The following is a 19701-nucleotide window of genomic DNA, read 5'->3' as shown; positions in this document are numbered from 1 at the left end:
TGCCTGAGGAGTCTTTCCTCGGAAAGAGGACTGAACGGCTCTCTAGCTATCAGTAGGACTGAATGCTCATTAAAAATTCTCCAAACCCGACACGACTGTCAGTTCAGGAGGTGCAGTCACAGATAGGCAGTGAAAGATCTTGCTGGGCAAACAGCAGTAGTTAAAAGCAAATAGATTAACTAGATGCTTGAAGTAGAAGAATAAAGAATATGTCTGCCACTAATGGGGCCTTGTAAGAAGTCTTGCAACAAATTTTGACCACTCTACATGTGGCTCTAATGTGAAGAGTGACGACTGAATTGCCTAACATGAAAAAAGGGGGAAATTTCGAGAATTCAGAGAACTTCCTTTTTTTTTTTTTTTAAAATGTGAACAAGAGGACAGTATAGATAACTAACAAAATGACAGAATAAATCTGGAAAGAAGGCACAGAACATTTCACTGATACATGAAAAACTATGAATGCCATGCTAAGGATTTGATCTGTTCCTCTTTCTAATTCTGCCAGCAATAAAAGAACAGGGACATCTGATTTCTGATAAAATTCAAATGCATTCCATAAAGTAATACTTAATGCAGATAACACCGAACCTATGATACTTCTACAGGAAAATCCTGGCTGTGGCCACATTGTGGTTATTATGACCAGTACCTTCTACCTTTACAAAGACTTAGATATAAAAATAATTCATTCTTTGGTTTCAAGATATAAATGTGAAAAACAATCCTCAGATGAGTAGCGTTACCCAGCTTTCCAAGTGTTTAATACTGATTTTTTCCCAGGTTCTCTAATAGATTGCCCCTAAACTGGTGAACAGGGTGCAAGCGTATAAAACAATGGCAAACATTTACCATAAGTCTCTGAAGAAATGTATTTCCTGTTGCTGAATGTTTTCTGAAATAGCTGGAAGATACACTCTTTGACTTCCTTTGACTGTTAAGTGGAGGTGAAGTGCACCATTCTAAAATAGAAAAGAACTGAAGACACGAGGACACTTGCGACCGGTTTCAAGTAAGGGGATGTTGTCATAATCTGTGAATTATGGTTAATTTCATGAAATTGCTGTGTCATTCATTGCTTCATATCTAGAGGTGTGTCATTCCTCAGATTGGACAGGGGAGAGAAATAGAGAAGCGCGCTTGTGTTGGACACGCTTGCCTATGCAGGACCTGATTCAGGAGGAAGGAAGCTGGCTACAAAGCAGAGGTTATGCATGATTTGGTAGAGAAGTCAAAGGAAGGGCAATAAGGACTTTTTTAGGAAGGTCTGACCTAGGCATAGACAACACTTGAGACTGTTTAGAAAACTGAACAATTTTTTGGCTGTCTGTACAGTCCCTTCTCAAGCTTGTGGGTCTTCTTGCTGGCCACCAAGGAGATGAACTGCAAATAGGATAACTAAAACTTTGAGGAGGAGGTAACAGCATCCTCATGCTGTTAGAGGATGAGTAGGAGGGAAGTTGGCCTACTGGAAGCTGGTGATGATTGGAGAATGTAGAGACAGTGAGGTGCTACTTCTGTGGAGAAACTTAGAGCTGCTGGGCTGAAAGTGAGCTGAGGAAGCCAAGGAAGGAAACTGGAGCCTGTTCTCCCAAGGGTGTCATGACTGCCTGCACAGAAAACCCCTAGGGCTGGGGCTGGCTCTGTTCATGTACAAGGATCCCATTCACTTCTGCAAGTTTTTCATCTGAAACCCAAAATGTAGTGATCTAATGGAGGAACCTGGAAAAGAGCAGTAGAGCCTGACGGGGATGAAGAGCCCTTCCCCCGCCCTTCCTCCCCCTTCGTATGCCAAGGGGAGTGTGGAGAATTTCTTCTGAAAAGTGGTATTGTAAGCTGTGCAGAGGAAGGAATTGAGTGCTTCCCTGCATGAAATCTAATTGCATAGTAAATACTTTTTCCTCCTCTTTTCACTTCTCCCCTTTCTGTTATTTTCTCATCTCCTAATTTTCGTTCCTCCATAGTGTCTCACTTCTCTTCCATTCTGATTTTGTATGTCATTTCATTGTCCTGTCTTCTTTTGCTCTGATTTTGGAAGCATATCTAAATCATTCTGCTCAATATACCGGTGCTTTAGTCTCTGTGCCTTTCTCCTCTGAATGACCATAGTCTGGACCTTGTGTTCCACCGCCTGGCTCATGTACCCCATCTAGCCGTGCAGAGGTGACTCCTTCCCTCCCCACACCGCCAGAAGCGGAGAGCACTGAAGTCTGATATGTGAGGTTTAAAAGAAAAGCCATATCCATTTCCTTCCTCCAGCGGGCAGCTGATTCTGTGGAAGCAATTTTAACGTGAGTAAGATTGTGTCCTGCCAAGCCTTGAGACTGTCTCAGCTACTTCTCTTTTTAGAGGGAGGAATGTATGCAACGTCTTGATCATCCTTATCCCTCAGAAAAATCCCAGCATTTTTATGGTGACTGGTCTGAAAGATCTGGTTTTGCAGGACGTGAACAAAGAATCCCAGATTTCAGTCTGCAGGCAGATGGACCTTTAAACAAAACTCCCTGCACAGCAGGGACATCTGTTACAATTTGTGATCCACAAACTTTAAGGATACTCAAAATTCAGCTATGGGGCTCAGTCCTTAGCTAGACCCAGCAGGAGAAGTAACAGGCAAAGTCTGTGTGCTGTGAGATTTACTAAGAGCTGAAATAGTTCCTGCAGCAAACTGGAACTATGTGAATTTAACCTCATGTTAGCCAGAGCATGGCTTGGACATCTTTTCTGCCACTTCTTTATCCTAGAAGACCTAACTAACAAGCTGCGGACGGTGACAAGCAGCCTGGTGGAGCCATTAGAGGGGTGCTGTACATTAGGATGATGTTTTTTAAAATAAATCATTTCTGAAACTGTGCCAGTGGCAATTTTTCATGCACCCCGTGGAAGCAGGAACCAGCCCAGTTGTTTGTAATTTACATTTAATACCTTCTGCATCTTCTGTTGGGAGTTAAAGGGTATGAAATAATTTTTGTCGCTGCAGTCCAGTGTTGGAGACTGTAGAACTGTTTCTCCTCCATTTTAAAACAGGCTCATTAGGTGGCGATTGATATGTATTTAGGAAAAATACAATTTTCTATTAAGTACATTATTCAATGCATCTTTTTTTTTTAACAGTTTTCAAGGTTTTCTGGAAAAATAATATGACAGTTCATTGCAGTGGTCCCTTCTGGTGGTGCTGCTATCATTTGTGCAGACACTACATGAGGTTTTAAAATGTCAGTTATTAGTTTGGTTTTTTGTCCATGAATGGTTAGTATGGGATAAGGGTTATTAAAGACAGGACTGAAGTACTTTACCTTATTTGTCACTCATTTGATGCATATGCTTTCTTCTCATCAACTTAATTCTTTCAACAAATACTTCCTCATCTGCATTCCTTGCAAACATTAAGGAAGGGATTCCAGGAGCTTTGGTTAGATGCTCACAATGTGTTTTGCTTGGAAAGATAGGACAAACGTAAAATTTGTAGGACTGTTTTGCTGGCACACCACATGCTATATTTTAAAAGCGTTCTATCTTTAGCCTCCCTGCTCCTGATACTTTAAGACATGAATTAGTATTACGTTTATAGAAGTTCTGAACTAATGCCTGTGAACATTTTCCAAAAAATTCCAGAAGGTGCAAACTCAAAGGCAAGCAGAGCCAAAGCAATTTCTATTTCTTCTTTCAGCAAATATTTAGGAGAAATATTTAGATATTTTAAGTTCTGCTTGACAAGTTTCCCTTAATATCTCAGACTCTGCTATCCCTAATTGCTGGTGTCACAGCTTTTCCACAGTAGTGCTCATGCCAGCAAAGGCTTAGAAAAGGAGTCTGTAATTTAAAACTTTATTTTGAAATTCATTTCACAGGGTATACCTGGCAAGAAGTCAAAGTGCTTCATTGTGTGATCTTTCCACTCTCTGCACTACACAACATGGTTGTAGCTCTCCTAGCTCTCCTTTCAGTGGTTGGCTTACCCCCCCAGATCTGTCTCCACATGATCTGACCTTTTTCATTCCGGGGTAGAAATGTGGAACTACAGTGTGAATATTAATTTAGCAACTGAACTGTGTTCTCCAGCTACAACCATCTCTCTTAGAATACAACAAGCAAAAAGAATTGATTTAGCATCTGTTCACGCCAGGCTGATACTTCATTGCACCCTCTTGGAAGAAAAAGTAAAGAAGTAGATTTTCTACTTAGCTTCTCCTGGTGCTTCCTAGTTTGGGGTAACATTAAAAGGAAGAAACTTGTGCATTGTAGATAACACACCCGTGTTGGTAACACACCCAGAGTGACTTGGCCATTTTATGACATTTAGAGAACGTTCAATAGAAGAAACTTACTGGTTTTCACTGTGATCTGTAATGGTTTTTGTCTATTGAATAGTTAATGTTAGGTGGAAAGTCCCACGGTTGTATAGCTCTCAGTATTCCTTAATGTTACTTGTAGCAAGAACAATGTTTACCTATTTATAATCTGTGCATAACAAAGTCCCTGTGGGAGTATACCCAGCTGTTTTCCTGCAGTCTTCCAGAATTCCACCTGCATTTAGTCATCTCTGGATTTTTTTCAGATTATCACCACTTTCTTCACTGATATTTTAAAAAATGGTGACAAACACACGTTGCTCTTTGTAGACTTTAAATTTTACTAGGAAGAAGGAAAACCCTAGACTGTGCATTCATTGGGAAAGCTGTCAATTACTAAGTGGAAGGAGGGCTACCCCTGGGTATTTCTATTTGCCAAAATGCAGTGAGAGGTCTTTTTCTAAGGAAATACTAAACTCTTCTAAGATGCTAATAGAGCGTGCTTACACGAACATGTTGGAGAGCAAGCAGCAGCACGTTTGGGTTTTATAGTGACAGTGAAGCATGTAATGGTACATTGCAGATGGCTTTCTCCTTGAAAGCCTTTTCATTGTGCTGCTGCTGTTTGACTTTAGCATGAATTCTTGTTCCCCAGTTAACTTACCCCATCCTTCCAGCCATGACAGTCTTGTGACTGTTTTGCTTTCTTTCAACAATAATAACAATAGTAATAACAATTAATAATGACAATAATAATAACAACAACAACAATAACAATAATAATAATAATAATAATAATATGCAAAGTGAGTCATAGGAAGACAACTCTGCAGCCTATACATTCAAGTTTTAGTAGTAAAAAACCCCAACAACAAAAGTCCACAATCTCTCTTCTCAAGAATGTTATAAATTTATGGATAACTATACCCACATAACTCAGTCAACCTTGAAGAATAAAAGAAAAAAAATAAAAAGAAAAGTTTGTATCGGCTCTTAAAATCAGTGGAGATATCTGTGCTCCTTATTGGAGGCAATTAATAAAAGTAGAATCCTTCATGTCAGTCATTTGGATACTGAAGATTTGTTGGCCATTATAAACCTCAAACTCTTTTTTTACCCATTTAATCTTGTACTGTAAATTCTTGTTTGTTTCCTAAAAGTCAAATTATAATCGTTGTCTATAAACTTTTAGGTGGGAATTCTTCATATATTGACCTAACTTTTAATTGTTAATAATATCTAAATAAAGAGAAGTGAAAACAGTTTCACAAAAAGTGTGTGCAAACAAGTGAAGAGAAGAATGGAAGAGACATGGGTACACTGAAATAGACACCCAAGATTTTAAGAAATAGCCTGAACCTGGTCACAATTTCAAATCTAGATGCAAGTTGCCTAGTTACACCTACTCTGTCTGCAAGTTCTTGAATTTTTAAAGGCAAATGTAAGTGTTCAAGTACAAATTACACAACCATTTATTTCATGTGCAGTCATCCTTTTTCATGCAAAAATGTGGATTTTTTTAAACGTACAGCAAATGACTCACCTTTTGAACAATTTAGCCCTAATAGAAAGTAAGTAGAAGTAAGAAGAATACTTGTGTAGAAGAATATTGAAGGAAAAAGCAAGACAGTGAAATACTTCAATTGTTTGTTCCTGTTGTTAAGTCTTCTGTCTCTAGACCTCAGCTGCACTTTCCTCCAGGAAGTAGGAGACATAATGAATGTGTGTGTTTTTTCCAAAAATGAGTTTATTAAAAGAAAAAGGTCAATAGGGCTCCTTACGATTTGCAACCCTGATACACACAGAGGCAGTGTTCTGCCAAACATGTAGAAACACTATTGACTTCCCTTAAGTTCAGAAATTTTGCATGATGGCTGTATTGGTTGATTTATTTATTTTTAAATAAGGAAGTATACAAGGGAGAGAAATGAATAATCTGGTGATATGTTTTAGAGATTAGCATAGTGGAATTCTCTTGTAAAGATAAAAAAGGGCTGTATGTACCGTCTGGTTTTGATTGCTGTATCACAGTGATTGATGCAGCAAGGCCATATCAGACCATTAAACATCTCTTGTTCCATGAACCATTGCTAAATGCTTCAGAACAAGGTGCAAGATATCCTGTAGATAATAAGAGTGGAATACGTTGCCCAGAAAGGAATAATCTTTCAGAGAGGAATAATCTTTCTATCCTTGTTTATAGCCTGCATCATGAAGATGTATATCCTTTTAAAACAGACAACAACATCTCCCCTTTCCTATCTAAGTCTCCATCTTTTTGTTCTTGCAAAGAAATAAAATTTTTGTCTTCAGTGCAGGGTCAATTGCATTTAAGCCTTTCCAATGAAAATCTGTGTATGATTCTAGTAATATAACAAATCCTGAGGGCTTCAGTAGACTTCATCCTGTGCTTTCAGCAATGCATGCGTCTAAGGATCTCAGTGCACTGGGACCTTAGCATTGAGAACAAAATTGACATCCAGCATTTCTTGAAGTTATCAAAGTTTTGCAGAGGAATAGTTAGCAGAAATTTGTCAAAGTGTATGATTCCAATGTTAAAGAAACAAACAGTGTATCTGATGCTTCATCTAACAAGTGTGCTATCCTTTGGTCAGCTAGAGGTGATCCAGGAAGTCAAATGATTACTTACAATTTGCCTTACCATAACTTACCATATTGTATTTATAGCAACTATATTCCTGTTTATCTTTTCTTAAATTTGGTATACAATAATATATTTCTTTTTTTAGAGTAAAACATTCTGCTACTTAAAAATAATTTTTTAAAATAAAAACTTTTCATAAGCTAATTTCTTTGCATTAGTTCATAATAATTTCTCGAGAGAGCTTGTTAAGAATTAAAATGTTTCTGACTCAAATCAGAATTTTAGGTGATGGCAAAAAAACCTTATGCAAGTTCTATCAATTTGAGCTATCTAAGTCAACAATTATTATTAGAAGAGTCTACTTAGAAAATATTCGTTTTTCTGTATCATGGTCAAAATAAAAGAGCGTGCTGTAAAAATATTGGTAACCTCAAACTTTGGTGTTACTAGCATCAATTCAGTGTCCTTTTAATAATTTTTATTTTGTTAACAGGTTGACAATGCCATCAAATATTTCAACAGTTTATCTCTGACTATTCCATTGTGCAGCAGCACCTGCAAACAATTTGGCTATAATGACAGTCTACAACAGATATTTCTAAAATTAGAGGAGTTCGGGGCATAAATACATCTAGTTTTTAGAATATGAGATAGATCTTTTCTTCCATATTTAAGTTGTGGAACATCATCTTTTTTCCTGTGGGTTTTTTTTTATCCACGTTACATAAAATCTTAGCAACAGTCAGTTAAGAAAAAAAAAAATACCTTTCCCTCTGAAGCAGAGGTTTTATAGATATTTCTTTTAAAATACAAAATTTAAGAAGAATATTCAAAAAGATGTAACAAGGTGTTTTTTTAATCTTGATGAATTAAAGAATAGCTTCACAACATTACACACCCCCCCCCCATGTAGTAGACACATAGATGTGTAAATGTAAATATACATAGATAAATGAGGTGGAGCAAAGCGCTGTTATTATGATTCATCTCCTCAAATCTATTTCCCCCCATCTTTGCTTTTCTCTGTGCTTTAGCTTTCTTAAATCCACCCAGTTCATGGTTCTGCTATTAGCTTCATTAAAAATTGCTTTGCCAATAGATTTAAACATCGCTGGAAATATTCCCTGTATTCTGCTTGTGTTCTTCTTTATTTCACTTCATGCTTACGTGTATGTATGTGAATTACTGGAAGCCTCTCGGTGTCTTTTGTTGTGTTTATTCCCAGTTATAATGACTTCCATATTCATTGTATAACTGAAAATTGACCAAAAAATTGATGTGGTAGTTAGGTGATTGGTGATTGATTTAGTGATTTGGGACGCTGCTGTTCTGTATGAATGGACAGAAGATGTCATACCATCTCCCAAAGGGTGCGATAGAGGAAGCAGTAAAATCTCTGTTATAGACACCAGGAAAAATTGTGGGAAGTTTGAGTCGCAGAAGCCTGATTCAGAGCTAATGGCATTTTTTGATCTTCCAAATAATAGTTCTCCTCTGCAGGTGAAAGACCATCCTTTTTTTCCAAATATAGTAGGCAAGATTCTTTTCTTTTACATCTGTACCCATTAGCTTTCTGTCTTAGTATCTATATAACAGTTCACTAGATACTAAAAGTTGCACTTAAATAATAATGAAGCTACGTAGAGGTGATTGGAAGTTTGAAAATACATCTTAAACTGAACAAAATATGTATCTCTAAAAATACTTTTTTGCAATCTTCAAAACTATTCCCACCAGTCATTCTGAACTGTTTTTGTAGGTAATAGGATAACTAATGTTGTAAGCTTCTGTACAATTCTTATTAATATCACTGTTTTTTACTGTTTCTGCAGTAAGGTTATGACACCCACATGTGTCAAGAAACACAACGTATGACCGAATATGCTATATGGCAAATTTTCTTGAAATGCATATTCTAAGCACAGAGCTGCAGAGACTATCTACTGACAGAAATATGAAATTCAAAATATACCCTTTAAAGGAACTTCTATGGTAACTGTATTAGTTTAATTTTCTGTTAATCCTCTAGCATTTTTAGACCAGTGTCCTTACAGCATGACAAGAAATTCTATCCATCCTCAGGCTTTGGAAATGCACTCATCAGCTCTAGAAAGGATTTGACTTGAGAAGCGGAGGTTTTAAACCAACTGGGAGCAAATGTGACAGAAATCTCCATCTGTATTCATTCCATGTGTAGTCTTTTGAGAAGTAGACTCAAAAACACAAAACAGAAAACACAGATGAGACAGGGCAGCATCTGTTTATCCTCGGAGCCTCCTGCTGTGGTTTCTGGTCATCTTCTCTCTTGTCCTCAGTCTGTGTTGCTCATCTCTCATCTGGTTCTTGCAGCCTGGATATGACTGCTGTACTTACATTCTAAAATCTAGATTTTAACATTTTAACACACATTTGGGGATAGGAAAGGGGGCTTTGATTACAGCAGGGAGAAACACAAAAGCAAAGCTTTCCTTCATTTCCCCCCCTCCTTTTGCCTGTCAGGTTTGTGATGTCAAAGTTCAGTCGGAAGGATCTGAATCTTCTTTCTACCATTGGGCATGGGGGCAGAAAAATCCCTTAGGCTGAGCTGCATGGAGTTATTCCCCTGGCTGTCAGTATTTCCTAAGTGAAGAAGTGCAACTCCACATGCCAGGCTCTGAGGAGCCTCAGCTGGATTTCCTCTCTTGAGGGTCGATGACTTCTCTTATTTGAGCACCCTCCAACAGGATTCAAAAGATCTTTGCTTTCTACCTTGACCGTTCAATGTGTAATGTGTTGGGGTTATTTTTTCTCAGCAGTGTAATTTCATGAAAGCTGAAGCTATTTTCAGACCTGCATGAATTTTCCTTACTGCAGTAACCTGACCAAACTGTAAGTTATTGGTGTTTTGTTCTTGTTGTTGTTATTTTGGTTTGTTTACCAATTCATAGGCTACAAAATGCCAATCTGAAACACTTGTGGCATGGCCAAAATGCAAGTCAGCCCATAAAACTCTTGATCATTAGCCGATAAGAATATAAGGAGTGGTTTATGTTTTGAAAGAAGAGTACTATGAGGGGAAGGTTGCTTGTTTGCATTACATTGACACTTGAAAGTAAAAGTGGTTTTATATATTTAGAAACATTTGATTGACATGATTTAGAGCAAAGTTTTCTTTTATGATCTAGCCACGTAGTAGCGCTTTATGTGCAGTAGACAGTTATGCAGGAGAGAACCATGTTTAGCTCAAGTAGTAGTTTCTACAAAGCTTTGTATATCTGCTTGCTTGTACTCATGGTTTACTTTAAGGTCATGAGTAGTTCCATTATTTTAAATGCTGTGCTGACCAAGGTCAGAGAAGCTTTGCATGGTGAAACCTTCAGCATGTGTTACCTCATGCTACTTTATTCCTTCATTTAAGTTATTCACTAAGTTTTTCATTGATTTAATAGTATTTTTGTTTGCTGATGCCCATGTCTCCTTCCCACTAGTTTAGACTATATGATTGTCATTAATCTGCAGAATTATATGGATTTTAATAGCCTTTCATTGCTTTGTTTTCCCTGGGGGAATGAAAACAAGACAAAGCAAAATCCCATAAGCTCTCATGCCTTAACACACTGTCTCTTAGGTATTTCTGTTGTCTTTTATATTGGAATTTTTAATGTCATTTTTCAATGAGATTTACTTATTTTTTAATGAAATCTTGTATTGATGTATACTGGAAAAGCAGTCTTTGCTACACTGAATTTGAATACCTTATAGCTGACTTCCCAGTTATAATTTGCTCATCCCTTTCAATAAATTAATGATATCTCTCTCTTCTCCAGCATGAGTGCCCAAAGCTTAAGGGAAAAAAAAGCAACATTTCTAGGCAACTCTGTAGCCACGTGTGCATGTTTTGCTGTTTCGTATTTGATACTCAAGAGATATCTGGGGCAGTTGAAATTGATTTTGAGTACCCTGAGAGCTGGTCTTGGATACGTCTTTCTTCTTATTTTCTTCTACTCTTTGTAGTTCATTCTGCTTTCCCTTTTATTTTTGTTACACCCTACTGAAGTCACGGAATGGTTCGACTGACTATTACATTTCTAATGGATTAGTTGAGTCTGGAAAAGCCAGAGGATATTAGCCTTTTCACATTCGAACGTGTCATATACAATATATGCAGTTCTATGAATATTTAATTTGAGTGAAAGGCCTGTGTGAGTATGATTTCACTGAGTAAGAAATGGCTTTTCATTTCTGGATTTCCTGGATATCCAGTTTGCTTCCTTCCTTTTTAAAAAGTTCATTGAATATTTTCAGCCAAACTGAAATCTTTGGCAAACCCTAATCCCAGTAAGAAAATTCAGATTGAGTTTTTGTTTTCATCTTAAAAGAGAATTTTGTATGTTTGATTCATCTGACATTTGCTTAGTCTCCTGTGTTCCCTCTGTTGGATCTTTAGGGTCTGTGTTGTCTGTAACATCCCTCAAGTGATCAGACATGTTGGTGCTTAACAGATAATGACAGTTCAGGTGTGATATTGAAAAGAAGTAAGCTATAATTTTCCCTATATTACCTAATTCCATAAGAAATGATGTTGAGCTTCAGATTGTTAAACTGAAAATTATAACTCCCTGGTCAGAGCAAGCAAGCAAGCTGTTCTGTTGTCAAGGGAGCAAGAGCCTGTTCCCCAGTCAGCAGTAAAAGAAACTACGGGAGGAGTATTTGTTTCTCCAGCAGAAAATAAAAACTGTTTGCAGGGTATTGTAGCTAATGACAGGATGGATAAATCATGCACCTGCAGAACTCCTGGTATACAATAGATATAACATTGCAGGAAAGAAATCATAGCATTGATAAATGTCCTAATCCCACAGTGAGGTTTACAAAAGCATGCAGGCTCATCCACAGGAGTTAGCTGCGGAGTGGCACATTGGGTAGCTTTGCAGGATTTACAGAATTCTTTCCAGTGGCTAAATGCATTTCATAACTGCATTGCATTCAGTAAAGTAAGCGTTTTGTGGACGTGGAGACTTGTAATATGCACGTGATGCTTTGACTGCTGCAGCTGAGAAAAGAAATCTGACTTTTTCTCATTTGGTAGAACTGTAGAATTGATGTTGTGCCATGGCTGGTTTTGGGTTGTTCATAAGCATCCCTCTTCCCTGGTATGTGAATCTGGATTGCGTTCGCTGGTTAATGTTGCAGACTTGCTTAAATTGTCAGCCAGTTGTTACTCTTGGGATTGTCTAAAAAGAGTTGTGTGTTGCAGATCTAGCGTGAGGAAAATCATTTTGTATCCAAGACAGTGGTTGATTTATTGTTCAGGGAGCAGTTCAATATACATGTAGTAAACAGATAGATCAGAAAAAACATTAAGATACTGCAGAGCATAGTGAAACATACCTTTGGGTACTGTAAAAGGGGAAGGAATTCAAGCGTTAATGAAATAATTATTTTTCTCCCCAAACTATCAAAATATAATGAGTTTCACGAAAGATTTTAGGTGTCTGTAAAAAGCCCCAATTTAGCAGACAGGTAAATGCTAAAATCAGTCATTAATCAGTAAAGCTCTTGAACTTGTGTTTCAGACAGCAGTACATAGGTCCACCAAAAAAAATCCCGAAACCAACCAAAACCAACCAATCAACAAAAAACCCACAACCTAGGTAAAAGTGATTTGCTGATGTACAGCAAAACTAGTTCAAGAGCCCTCTGTACCTGGGAGTGTGATTCTAGGAAATGCACTTATCACAATAATTTTTTTTCTACATTTTGCAGCATCCCTTTGTGTCCTCTGTTTTACCAAGGGAATGCTGAGTCCCAAATACTGCTGTATAGTTCGCAGAAAAGACTTCAAGAGTGGCAACTGTTGCATATGAGAGAGGAATTCTTAGACCTTGTAAAAAAACTCCTCCAAAGATCTGCCAAGATCACAGACATAATGAAATGTTTTGTATGTAATCAACAACTTTTCTTAAGATTAATGATCACCATCAGACATTCTCACCTGGCGCAAATCCTACCCTTCAGTTTCTTTGCCTCTGTGACTTGTGTGCCCGACAGCTCCTGGTGGAAGAACATTCTTTTCTCCAGTCACTCTGTACAGATGAGCTGTATGTGCATTCATAGGAGTATTGTAGTGAGTGATTATTTTATATGAGTGACTTCTTTAGAAATCAGAACTATGCAGATCATCTGTGGTGGGGTCTTACCCAGTGCTATCTTGCTGGAATTCACTAGGAACACTCAGGTCGTGCTCATTACTTTAAAGTGTAACCTTGGTGTTGTAAAAAAGACTGGAGTAAATTGAACAGATGCTAGTGTAGTTTATTTTCAGAAAATAATTACTTAATGACCTGCCATTACAAGGTTATATTCAATGTCCTTCTGAGGTTGTTAAGACTTAAATTTCTCACAACAGATTGACTAAATAATATTCTGAACAGAAGAAACTTTGACGTGCCTTACTCTGCCAAAGTGAAGGAGGAGGGGACTTGGAGTCAAAATGTTCGCTGTGTTCAAACCTAAATTAAAGGTTTATACCAGACATATAAGAATTCCATCTAACAACATACATTTTAATCCTAGTATACTTTTTGCAAATAATCTAATACAGATAAACAAACAAAAAAATATCTTTTGGAAATTCTCCTTTCACTTTTCCTTCTGTAGAAGACACACAAATGGCAGCCCAGGAGCATGAGTGTCCCCATTGCCTATGGCTGGGTGCAACTTGGGTAACAAAACCAATACAAGTTTCTTTTATGCATGCAAAATTCCTTTTCTTATTCTGGAGAAATCAGTCTGAAGCACAGGAACAGTTCTTTTGACTTTTACTTGGTCTTTGCAATGAGCTTGCCTGCCAAGATGCTGCTGGTGGTAATGGTTTTTGGGAGGTGCATGTGTGCAAAAATTGACTGAAACCCATCAGAGAAGAGCAGCACCCAGGTCTTCCCCACGGGTCGCCAAAAGACTTTAAGGCTAATCTGAATTGTCACTGGCCTGTCTCTTGTTGCTAATTCTTCGCCCCTTGGCACTGGCGTGGATAATAAGGTGGCAGAAAACCAGGTTCTTCATGGCCTTTTCCTCAAACCGTGAAGGCCTGATTTTTTTTTCAGTTCCCCTGCTCACCCTCTGTAACTACGAGAGCAATATTTCATACTTTGCCTAGGATTTCAAAGTTTCAAGTAACAGTTAAAAGTACAACATGAATTACAGTGTTGAGTCATTGGAAATGACAGCAGTTCTAACCAAAAAAGTGTGAAAACCATATATATTTTGCTTTCAAGGCATAACTCCGGGGAAAAATAACAATGAGTGCCTGACTCTTTTTCTAGAATACATTCCTCAAGAGTTATTTAGATAATTTGGGTCCTATCCTAGAAAGTCTCTCAGCTTAGCATTCCTGTTGGGCTACAGCTCTAAATCCAGCTGTGCCAGCTGTGTCCTGCAGGCCTGGGTCCCCTTCACGCTCTTGGTAGGGAGCCTGCTGAGCAAAGCTAGCCCACGGAGAGCATTCCTCTCCCACCTGCAGGGAGGGGTCAGATGGGCTGCACAGCCTGGGGTTTTGGCATGATCTGGGCTAGCGCTCAGCACTCTCGGATCCACTGGATGAGCTATAGCCTTACATGTATGCCGAGATATGAAATATAGCCTCATGATTTCTCTGTGGCTTCAGTGGAATGCTGCTTCTCTCAGTTGATCGTGTTTTTCCAGGTACAGTGTATTGAGTTTCAACCCCATGTCTGGAAAAACAATGTTTCTCTTAAATTTGGTCATGTCTCTGAAGTTTTTTCATAAAGGTTATGAGACAGACTCGATAAACTTGAAATCTGCAGTAGCCAAATATTAAGAGCTCAGTTTTTACTGAAACAGATGGAATCTGGTTGTAGACCATGAAAGATTTGCAAGCTATAGTGAAAGATTATGTTGGGAAAAGTAGCAGCACAAAATTCCTCTTTCCTGCTATTAAAAAAAAATAAAAATCTGCAATATCTTCCATCTTCAGTTTTCATAACAACCTAAAAAGCAAAAAGACCCTCACTCTTCAATTTCACCATTACCACAATCTTTTAGGTGTCTCAGGTGGATTTTGTGATGAAGTAACTTCAGATTTGGTTTGCCAGTTTCATATTTTCTCTGAGCAAAAAACCAAATGCATCATTTTAGCTCATGCAATAACGTTCTAGGGCAGCTCTTTTAATTTCTGACTTCTCCAGGATATAGGAAAACTTTGATTTCTATGGGAATGGTAGTATTTTGTAAAGTGTCCAAACTTTTAAGAGCATAGGACCGTGCTTTGCATCATGGTCTGATCCACATTCAGGCATATAGAGTTCCTTTAAACAGTATCTCTAGAATGGCACTTCCTCTGCTTGGCCTTTCCCAACTCCTGTAATCATTCTGACATCCAAAATAAGGGATGTCATATCCCTTGAAGGGATAGGGGGAAGAGAGTGGACATCCTTTCAAACACAGTTCCTTTCAGAAAAGAAACAACAAACCCACAAACATACAGAAGATGCAGCTGAAGACACAACCATTCTGTATCCAAAATCCAAGGGACTGGAGGCAGCTCAAATTATGTGGTCTAAGAAAATGACATCATAGCTCTGGGAAGTTGCTTTTAAAAAATGGGGTAATGGGAGGCTGAATCCAGATGTCATTTACACCTCTTTAATCCCACTTGTCTTCTTTTTTTTTTAATTTTATTTTAAAGTCAGTGTAAGTAGAGAGGTAACTTAGAGCAGAATATATGACCTTCTCTCTTCATTTGGAGTGCCAAAGACAATAATAATCACATTTTGGAAGAGCTGGCAGAAGGGTGTCTCTTGCATTTGATGTGATGTAGAACTTCAAAAATTAGCATAGATTTTTCCTGTTAGTTTGCTGCTTGATGACACTGTATTGCAAAAGAGTGGAGACCATGGGTGTGATGACATGAAGACTAAGACTATGTCAGAACTATTGTTGTTGCTTAATGTCCTAGTCGAAGGGTATGCCTTTTTCACATACAAATAGGAAGGAGTGGCTGCTAGTTCTTCTATCTACTATAAACTTGAAAAGTTGGAAGATTGCACTAGTAAAACATTTTGTCACCGTTTAACATCTGCACAGTGCTTTGAAGATAAAAAGTGCTCCATAAATACTAGGTTCTATTTTTTTCCAGTTAGACTTCACATATCAGCTATCAAAAGTACTAAGAACTGAAAGCGGTTAAGCTGAAGAAATAGTAATTATACTAATAATACTTTGCGCTTCACTCATGCTTATGTCCAAAAATGTTCAAAACTTTTACAAACATGAGGAAAAGGTTAGGCTAGAAGTTTTAGAGTAAGATTATCGATACTTATAAGCCAGAGAAATTAAGGCACAGGAAAAAGGGTTCATATTTTAAAATATGCTTAGGTAGTTAAAATTTATTGATTGTGATTCTAGATTGCATCAGACCTTTGGGTATAAAGATACTGGAGTGAGTTATTCAAGGAAAAGAAAATCCTCTTCTAGCTTTGTAATATCTGTTGTTCCTGGCAAAACATAACAAGGAGGGCAATGGTTCTTTTTGTTGTTATCTGATAATTTTCTGGAGAAGTTTTCTGAGAAAAGCTGATCAGGTTGTCCCAGGAGTGACAGCATTGGGCTACCATTGACAGCCTAAAAGATATAAATAAGACAGGGTTATGGGGAGAGATGATACCTTTTATTGGAGGAATCAGTAGAGTTAGGGGGGAATAGATGCACTTTCAAATCCCAAATGAAAGCTTGTAGACCTGCCACTTTGTGGTGGGTTTACCTTTGCTGGCTGCCAGACACCCACTCAGCTGCTCTTTCACTGTTCGTCCTCAACAAAATGGGGTCTGAAAATAAGGTGGAAAAGCTTGTGGGCTGAGATAAAAGACAGAGAGATCACTTAGCATCTACCATCACAGGCAAAACCAGACTCAACTTGGGGAAAATGAATTTATTGCCAGGGAAAATAAGTTTGGATAGTGAGAAGATAGGGCAAATTAAGACAATACCTCCCCCCTACCCCTTTTTTCCAGGCTCAGCTTCGGTCCCCCGTTCCTGAGCCTGTGCCCACTCTGCACCCCAGCTGGCACAGGGGGATGGTGAATAACAGCTCCTATTTCCTGCTCCTCACACTTTTCCTCTGCTCCAGTGTGGGTCACGGTTCCTTCAGGACATACCCACTTCCTCCAGCATGGGATCCTCCATGGACCCTGTCCTGTATCTGCTCCAGGTGGGCTCACCGGGGGAGCCTCCTCACCCTCCTCCTGCGCTCCTCTGAGTGCTTGCAGGGACGTTTCTCACTTTTTCCCTCACTCCCAAGCCGCATTTTGCCCATTCTTGAATACGTTTTCCCAGAGGTGCCACCATCCTGGCCAAGGGGCTCAGCCGTGCCCTGTGGTGGGTTGGTGGGAGCCGTGGAACCCTCTGTGTGTGGCATGGGGCAGCCCCAGGCTCTCCTCACAGAGGCTGCCCTGCACCCCGCGCTGCCAGCACCGCTCTGCCCTCCAGCTCTCACAGCTGGCCCAGGGTCTTTCCCACAGGCGCCTCTGCACTGAGCTGGGAGGGCTGCGGAGATGTTTGCTTGTTCAGAGAACACCTTGAATTCAATGCATCAACTTTTGGGGTCCCTGATATCATTTCGTAGCTCCCCAACCACCCTAGATTAGAGCCATGAGGTGGCCAGGCTGTCCCAGGACTTGGTGGCTGGCAGTGCAGAGGTCTCCGTTCTCTGGCTGACAGACAGTCTGGATAGCTTCAAGATTTCAAAGCCAGTTATCCCAGCAGTGTTTCTGTGTATTGACTTTTGGGGTGGTTTGGTTTAGTTTTTTTTTTTTTTTCTGTAGATAGGCCAGCAGAAAGAGAGAAGCTTTTATCGGGCCAGAAATAGCAGCCCCCCTACAAAGCCTTTCAGAGCAGAGGGCTCTCCCTGCAGGGACCTCCTCCCACGGCCACCCTGAGGGGAGCGGGGTACGTGGGGTCTCATTTCCCACCTCTGAGTCTCGCGTGACCTGCACGGGGGTAGGATGCCCAGTACATCCTCGGCAGTCTCAATGGCTCACCATTTCTCGCGCACACCCCATGAGGTGGGACCCGGGTGGAGGGGCAGAAAGTGGGCAGAGGGGCTCATCGCTGTGCCTGGAGTTAGGACCAGGGCTGAGCCGTGCCTCCAGCACCGTGGCAGATAGAGGGAGGCATTTCGTGTAGCACACAAACATGAAACACAACTCCGTCAACAGGCAGAAGGTTGTTCAGCACCTGAGGCAGGCTTTTTGAAAAACCAGGCTTATTTTTGCTCCTTTTCTCTAACACAGGAACAGGTATTGTGCACATCTGTATAGTGCTAATAGCTTCTCTCTCTCTCCTTACTGTAGTGGAGTTTGCTGCCATAGTGAAAATAATCAGTTAACAATTATCACAGCTGACAATGCATCTTCACATCCCATCAGCCACAGATATTTTCCACTGGTCCATACAATGCAGACCCATCAGAAATAATAGGAAGGAGCAAAGCTATTGTTAGGATACAGCAGCTCAATATTCACAGAATATTCGGCCGGGGATGAACTCCTCAAGAATTAATAAGCAGCCACGCTTGAATACCTGGTATTTATAAAGGGGAGAAATGTACATGGAGAAGTACATTATGGCTAAAAACCTACTTGATCTGTCCGAAACAAAACCTAGCCTTCATCTCTTATGTAGAAGCAAGTCTACCAGGGCCCAGAAAGAGAGGTTTGTCTTTGAGGAGTGATCTGAAAGATAAGTAATATGTCAAAGGAAAGAAAATGCAGTTTCTGCTCCTTGGGGAAAGAGGGTAAAAGGGGAAGGGAAGAAAAAAAAACCCCAAGAAAAAAAAACCACATTAAAACCCTTCAGTTTTTTTCTAGCTCTAGCCATAGCCTCTTTCCTTTGATTTGTCATAATTTAAATTCATGCAAAAAGATTTATTTCAAATAAGCCCCTTTAACTGTAGGGGCAGATTTTTTTTCCCCCTAAAGCCTTTTGTAAGAACAAAGTAACCACTTGTCACACACAGTGACTAATGAGAGTTTAGTGTGGGTTTTAGTGTTCATTCATACGCTTTGTGTTCAGCTAGTCGTAAGTTAAATCTTTAGAAATCACGCCGCAGGAATCCTGTGCTTAGGGGTGGGGGCGGGAGGCGAATCTGTCGAGATATTGAGAACTGGTGAGCGGAAACTGCTCTTTTCAGGCTTCCTAAGCTGTGGTGCAGGAAATAAACACGCGCAGGAAGTTGTTTGGCCTTTTCTTGAACTTAAAGCTTAGCCAGCAATTGAAAACCGAGGGAAACTGTGTACTTAAACTTTTGAAAATTAAATTAAATAAAGAGGGCATGTTCAGCCAATGCCAGCATGGTCTGTAGTTTCTACAGCCATCTCATCTAAATACAGTGTTAAAAATCGGAAAGATTGTACAGGGTGTATATTTTTATAGCTAGAATGTGTCTTTGAAACCTTTTTGTGAATCTCCTCTCCATCCCCTTTCCCTTCCAATTCACTAATCCTCTCCCAATGCAACTGAGCTCAAGCATTGAAATGAAACTGAAAGTGATGTTTACGAAGCTGTTTCTCTGCTTCTGCATCAGACTCTGCTCTTTCATCCTTTCCCTGACCTCATTTATCTTGTAAGCACTTCGGGGCAAGGATGGTCTTGGACAGTGTGAAACACCTTGTTCGATGGTGGCCCATATTGATATTTGGTTAATGCTACATACATTGTGTACAAGACTTGTCTTTGAAAGGAGGGTAAAAATAAATGAAGTGTCATTCTTGAATATAGCTTTTAAAATTGATAGCACCAATTTACTAA

At 39.3% G+C, this 19701-nt stretch overlaps 1 protein-coding gene across 3 annotated transcripts in view; it reads left to right on the top strand.

The window, feature by feature from the left end:
- The window catches only part of LOC308063196 (uncharacterized protein), a 251665-nt gene that overhangs the window by 197587 nt on the left and 34377 nt on the right, over positions 1-19701 (top strand). Inside the window, exon 4 of one of the 3 annotated variants that reach the window (XR_013927872.1) lies at positions 784-18718. The exons of the other annotated variants lie outside the window; for them this stretch is intronic. The gene's annotated coding sequence lies outside the window, so the exon portion shown is untranslated. Of the gene's footprint in view, positions 1-783; positions 18719-19701 lie in introns of those variants that run through there. 3 annotated transcript variants of the gene reach the window in all.

Source organism: Falco punctatus (assembly GCF_963210335.1).
Source record: "Falco punctatus genome assembly, chromosome: 4".
Taxonomy (NCBI): domain Eukaryota; kingdom Metazoa; phylum Chordata; class Aves; order Falconiformes; family Falconidae; genus Falco; species Falco punctatus.
This window is presented reverse-complemented; position numbering and strand designations above follow the sequence as displayed.